Raw genomic sequence first — 7,212 nt, forward strand, 5'->3', positions numbered from 1 at the left:
GTGCCGTAAGAAAATCAGCAGCCACAGCAGAGAGGAGAAGGATGCCAGCAGCATTAATATAGCAGTCAGGGAATCCTTACAGATGAAGATGACATGGTTAGATAAATTCAGGGTGGTACTGCAGATGAAGTGCATATCACTAAGTCAATGAAAGCACAGCCTGCATTTCAAGAGAGCCTCACTGCAGTGTCAGCAATCGACTCATTTGTTCTGGTCAAGATAACGGTAATGGTGGGGCAGCAATAGCAGCGAGCAAGAAATAGTCTGAGAAATGGTGACAGATGATTTCAGGAGACCCTTAAAATAATGCTAAGATACTAGAGCAGGAAAGAGGTGCAGATTAAGCTATAACAGCTGACCTGTTGGATCAAGTCCCTTCTCCATCATAGCAGAAAGTCCCACAGTTGCCAAGGTGTTCAGCTACAATGAAACAAGATTGATAGGCACTTAATTAGAATGAAAGATGGTGAAAATACATAAAAGATTAAACCCTTGAAGTGAATGGACAGCAAACCCCAGCAAGCAGGGCCTCTAAACCCACACCAGAGAGAAAACAGACACTATTGATCTGGCAGTGGAAGACAAGCTGGGAGGAAAGTGTTCCAGGTGCTCCAGACATGCCATGAGCTACGTCAGTACCTGGAGTCAGGCTTCTCCTGCTGCTTGCTCCTGGGACATCAGGTCTACCCGCTGGGAACAGGAGGCCTGTCCCGGCGTGGGGTGAGGCTGTGCAGCTCTCCCCTCCCTTCGAAGCTATCCCCTGACTGCCAGCTAGAAACCAGACACCACCAACTCCTTAGCTTATTTGCCTTCATCAATATTTTAATAGATATTGGTTTTTACTGTAAAAGACATCACTTCTTGTTAATTTGAGTGCTGGAATGGCACTGGCAGGCAGAATACCTTGGCTCCAAACAAACCCTGAGGGGGAAAGGGAAATATATTCCTAAGAACAACAATTGGAAAGAAACTAATTCAATAATAGATTTTGTTTGGTATCATTCTGGCACCAGCAGTCATCTTCCTGTTATTTTTAGGTTCTGATGACGCCAACAGGTTTTGGGTTTTTTTTCTTTATGGGGTTTTATTGTTGCTGTTATGCAAAAAAAAAAAATCCCAAGGAGAAAATTTCCATAGTTTAATCACATTGAATGAAATTGCGATTATTTCTAGAATTTAAGGCTTCGTACCTCTAGATCCCCAGCAAGATATTCAGAGGTTTGCCTGAGTCCAGAGAAGGAGTATGAGAACCTCTTTGTTGGCTTTTGGGGAAGGACAGAGGGATGGGATGAGGACAGAAAGCAAACACATTTACCTAGCAAAAGACAAACAGTTTTAGACAAAGCATATTATGCAGCCCAAAAGGAAGAATTTGTGCTTATAAATACATAAAATACATTAAAAAACCCATCAAAATCATCTTGTTTCATGTGACAGCCTCTTTCTTTGTGTTTTTCTTTCCAAGAGATTAGTCACGGAAGTATTTATTTGGGGATATTAGCTGCAGCAGCTATACAAACCAGGCACCAAATATTACGAATGCCTGGTCCTGTATTGTTTGTGCTTTCCACTAGGTCGTGAAATTCTTGATCTGTAAAAAAATGAGTGTTTTGAAGAGCTTTTCCCCATGATTTCCTTTGCTTTGTGCATCACGAAGACTTATACTTCTGTATACTAAGTGGCTTGATAGCAGGGTGGGGATCGCAAATCCAGACTTCAGTCAGGAGGGGCTCTCAAGGGGATTGAGGATAAAAGGAAGCATATCAGCATCAGCTGCGTGGCCCCATACTCAGGGTGCTGTGATGGGGGGGAGGCGTACCTGTTGAACCTCAACCCCCTTCCCTTTATTGACTCTGAATTCAGGAGCTGTCACAGACAAGCCCGCTGTCGTTTGACCATGTGTGATCCCTGTTCAGGCTGTGTGATCCCTGAACCACATTGCCCAATGCAAATGCCCGCTCGTGTATGTTCAAAGGGATGCTCACCTGGCTGTAAGCACAGCTGGAGCGCAGCTCAGGGTCACCGTTCAGCTGAGATACCTCCATCCTCTTTCCCATTGCTGCAGATTTCTTGTTCTTCAGTGGAAAAAACCTCTTGTGTTTCATCACTGTGGAGAAGCAAGCAGGGAAGGGTTTCACTGAACATCCCCATCTCTTCCCAGGACTGCTTGGCCAAAGGAAAAGCAAGAGGGAAGCAAAGACCATCAAGATGATTCTCTTGGGAGTGGTATGTCCAATGGTGACAAATTCCAGACCAAGAAAGGACATTATTGTTCCAGGGCTGGCCCAAATGAGAGTTAACCAAGCCCTTACAAATGAGGGAACTCATATTTAGGGACAGCAGGATCCATATCCCCTCGCTGCATTTACGGCCAGGCCCAAGGCATTTTCTGTTCTTGCTTGAATATTTGGGATGAAGAGACACTGGTTATAAAACTGCTTGGCTATGAGGAATAAGGTGCAAACTATAAATTCATGTTTTCAAGAGTTTGTTCAGCTTAGATGTCACTTACGGGCCCCGAGTTATACAAGATCCCCTATTTTTTCAAGGGTTAGTAACTGGTGAATTCATTCTGGGTTTTCTTTTTAAATTTTTTTATTTTTACAATTACAAAAGGTATTTGCAAAACATTTTTTTTTCCCTCCAGATAGCTTCTGGCTGCTTTAAAGCTGAAATTTGGCACTCAGCATGCATTTCTTATTCAATAACAGACACAGATTCTGCACTTTAAAACTTGTGTTGGGTACAGACCCAAGAGAATATTTTTTTTCTTTTCTTTCAAATCTGCATTAAAATCGCACATGACTCTTTTTTTTTTTTTAAATGTTTTTAAAGCAAAAGCTACAACAGAAACCCCTAGGATGTATATTAACAACGGCCAATTAGCCACATATTGGCAGGGTGGCTCTTGTAGAACACGTTTTTATCAATAATAGGGTCATGGTAGCCGTGGAATTGTACAGTGGGACGATTTAATATCGGGGAGCCAGATTGCCTTGGATGCAAAACAGAAGTGAGGATGTGCGGCTTTTTGTATCTCTTCGGCGCTTGTCCAAAGCCAGCCCACACCAGCCCTGCCTGGTGGTTTTTGATGATGGGTGCCCGTGGGGTGAAGGATTTGGGAGAAGGATGTTCATTAGCATTGCTGGGGGGGAACCCCTTGGCTGATCCTGCTCCCTCCGGGCTTTTGCATTCATCACCTGTTTCCCTGGAGGGAGGTACATCAGAGGAGAGGGAAACGTGTACATTTAGTTTTAACTTTGAAGTGGGGGAAATGATGGCGGGTTTTTTCCTGGAGCTCCTTCTTATTCCCTCCCCTCATTCCAAATATCTTTGCAGACTTTTTAAAACTTAGCTGGTTTGAATATGCACAGGCTTCTTAGCATTCGCTCAGACCAGTTCCTTTGGGTAGCTTTTTGAAAAACATGAGAAATTAACATTTGAAAAGGTATTCCCACACACTCTTTGAGCAGGAAATGTGGCTTCCTTCTCCACCCACTTTATCACTAAGCAGCTTGGAGATAAATAATGGAGACTTTCATGGCCATTGTGGTTTAAACCCATCGCTTGCGCTGGGATTATCTCTCAAGCATGTCTTTGCTGAGTAGGGAAATTGGATGGGGAGCTGCATCTAGATATCCATGTATTGTCCCAGCCATTGCAGATAGTCGCCCACAGACCTCTGTTTACAAGAAGGTGAAATAGGAGATAAATAACTCAAGAAAGCCACGTCCAGGAGCAGTCACCTTGCAGCCAGTGCTGGCCCTGCCAGGTCTCTGCAGCTGAACACCACCACAGCCATTGGCACTCAGTGAGGCTGAAGAAGATGCTCTGGTTCCTTGTCGCCTGTCTTTCTTATAGATGTCCTTGGGTCCAGACACATAACCAAGTTACTGGGCAGCTTAAAGCTACCTCCTGGCATCTGTATGGGCAGGTCAGCTTGCTTTCAATCACTATCCCTTGGGGCATCTTTGCATGAAAATGCTGGCTTTGGGTCTAGGACCTGAGCTGGTGTCCTTCCTCAGACTGCACATCTTGTGCTTGCTTTGGGGTGGCACAGGGAAGGGACTAAAGGCCTTGCTGGAGGGACATATCTTCAGACACAAAGTTTGGGAAAAGGTCATAAGAAAGCTTTACGGTTAAAAAGCCAGCAAATATTTTAGGTGGCCTACTGCACCAGTCATGCAGACAACATTTAGACTGTTGGAACAATATCTGGGAGCCAAAGCTCTCCTGATGGGCACATTCAACGCAGTTGTAACCACGTAACTGTGAGCAGCACCCTCACAAAAAAATGAAAGAAAAAACAGACCCAGTTTACCATCCAGGCCTCAGTGTTTTCATGCCCATTTTTGCGTGTGCACCAATCTGCCAAGCCAGATGTACAAATGTGTTGTGTGGGCAAACAGGCACTTGTATGGGCAAACATTGCCTTGCCGTGCGTGTTCTGGTGGGCATGAAATCAGACGGTGCACAGAGGTGGCGAGGAGAAGTGGGGCTGGGTGAAGGCTGGCCCTCTCCCTGGGCACAAAACCCCTTCCTCTACTCCCCAACACCGAGAGGCTGGGATAACTGAGCTCAACAAGCCTGGGAAAGGTGGGCAATGCTGTGGGACCTCCTTTGGACTGGTTTCCCCAGAAGACTGATCCATCCTGCCTTGCTGGCATTGCTATGGGGTTTGACAGGCTCCCACATCTACCCTGATAGCCACACTCGACTGAATCACATCCAAAGTGATGTGATCAGCTTGGATGTGAAATGAATCACATCAAGGTGATCACCTCATCTCACATATGAATTCCTGCCTTCCCCAGGCTAAGAAAGGACGCCCAAGGAAGCAAGGAAGTGCTATACCACCATAATGTGATATGCAACACTGTTTATCTTCTACTATCTATGAATAACCTTGTATAAGCCATTAAAAAAAGGTGTGAAGTAATGCATTTGCTATGCTTTCACAAGTTAATTGGGAGCATTACAACAAATGACTAGGTAATTAGCCAGTGTTTCAACCCCAGTGCTCGTGTATTGTAATTCTAGCAGAACAGCAAAGACTCTGTAATATTGACTCCTTTGGAAGGAAGCACCGTTACCGTTATAGGCTGAATGCCTGTTCTTAAAGCAAATATGATTCTCCCAGAAGCGGCAGTGGGAAGGGAGCAGTTTCCACACTTGGTCCCCTTGGAGCACCCTGGAGCTGACCACTTCCAAACAACAGCTCTGGCAAAGCAGCCCGCGGGCTGTGCCTCTTGGCAGATGGGCAGGGGAACGGCTGAGGTGGGTTTCCATCGGGAGCAAGCCCTAGCTGCATGGTTGGTTTGGGCTGAACACCAAGAATTACTTAAAGCTGGGAGAGAGACCTCTTAAAGCACATCCCTCTATCCTCCATGAGCCGAGGAGCCCCTGGCCAGTGTGCTGGACAGCAGGACCAGCTCTTAGCGGGGAGAGGACTACCAGCTCCTGGTCAGGGTAGAAGACCCTCCTTCCAGACCGCCAGGTGCTACCATGGACTCACCTTTGTGTCAAGGGGCAGTTACCTCTGATTGAGGGCCCAGGTTCACTTTGGGTGGAAAACAGAAACAGCTTAGAGTGTCCTAAAAAACCCCAGGATGTGACTATTAGTCTGCTGCATGTTGCTTTGGGTTTAGTAGCCCCCGCAGCCAGCACAGCCCCTGGAAAGACCCAGGGCTGCTGAATATCAAGGGCGACTTGCAGCAGAAGGAGCTGACAAACACGGCTCCCTCCTGCAGCTCTGAGCACGCTTTGGTGTGCTGCTCCGTCTGATGCAGAGGATGCCAATCTGGCACCGAATTCCTCCTTTAAAATATTCCTCTCTCAGCTCCTAAAACGTCCCCCACCCTCCCCAAAATAAACAAACAACTTAGAAAGCTCACGAGCCTGGGAACAGGCAGGAAGCTCTGCGAGATGACGGAGCTTCAGCGTCCCACGAAGGCGGGGGCTCATGCATCCTTTCGTGCATCCTTCTGTCTCAGGGTGGTTTCCAGCCCCTTCGCATCACATCCCGCAGCTTCTGCTCCCCCCGCACTGCGGCTGGCACGGAGGTGGCACACACGGACCCCGTAGTGAAGTCACGGTGGGTGCTGTCAGGACACCAAGGCAGGACTGGCTCTGGTTGACCTTCAAGAGAGCCAGGGTGCCGTAGGGCTGGTAGCTCACGAGGGAGACATGAAAGTTGTATTATTAACTCTGGGCAAGACTGATTTACCCCCCATTCGACACCACAGTGCTCCCCTCCATCCAACTGGGATAGGAAGGAGGGCTGTGTAAGCCAGGCATCGAGTCCACACCAAACCCGAGGGAGCTGAAAAGGGGTCTGGGTGATCTCAGCCTCTGCCTCCCATCAGTGAGGGCAGGGCCAAGGGATGCCAAGGCTGCTCCCATCTGTGCCAAGGGATGTCTAGGCAGCTGAAACATCTCTTCCTGCCTAAACTTCATCTGCCCTTTATAGGTCTCTGCCCCCCCTCCTTCCTCGAGAGCAACGAAGCAAAGTGAAAAACAGAGGCTTTATTACAAACAGTACCTGTTTCCATAGAGATTTGCTTAGAAAAATGCACGAGGCAAAGATGGAGGTTAAAAAGGAAAACACAAGGGCTTGTCCTTGTGCATCACAGGAGATGTCTCACCTGCCTGCGGCGTTCAGCAGCCTCCACTCTCCTGAACAGGGCTGAATGCAGGTGCATGACAAGACCTCCAGCCCATCCCCATCAGACACAGGAGCTGGTATCCTGTGCCACAGCACATTTTCTGGCAGTTCCTGGCACCCTATATGGGGATGTCCCCAGCCAACCCCCTCCAGACCTCAGGGGTAAATGAGAGGACCCTGGCTGTAAAGCCACAAGAGGGTGGAAGGCAGAAATGACACCTTAAGGGAGAGGATAAAAGTACGAAGAAGAAAGATGGCAACGCCCCCGCCGCTGCCTGTGAGGGGTGCAGGCAGCACAAGGCCTGCCCGTCTGGCAGACACAACATCCCGCCCCATCACTGCAGCATCACCCTGCAGCACAGCCGCTGCTGGGAGAAACCTTCCTGCACCCTCACCGATGCCGAGTGATGCTCAGCCTGTGATTCACCGGCTGTGCGTGCTGTTCTGCGGGGGTCAGGACTGCGCAGCCCTGGTGTCGGTGGCTGCCTCTGCCCAGCTCTCCCTTTGCAGGGTGTCTGCCAATGGGAGCCTTGCCCATCTCTTGTCAC

Source organism: Falco biarmicus, chromosome 11 (assembly GCF_023638135.1).
Source record: "Falco biarmicus isolate bFalBia1 chromosome 11, bFalBia1.pri, whole genome shotgun sequence".
In the NCBI taxonomy this organism is placed as follows: Eukaryota; Metazoa; Chordata; class Aves; order Falconiformes; family Falconidae; genus Falco; species Falco biarmicus.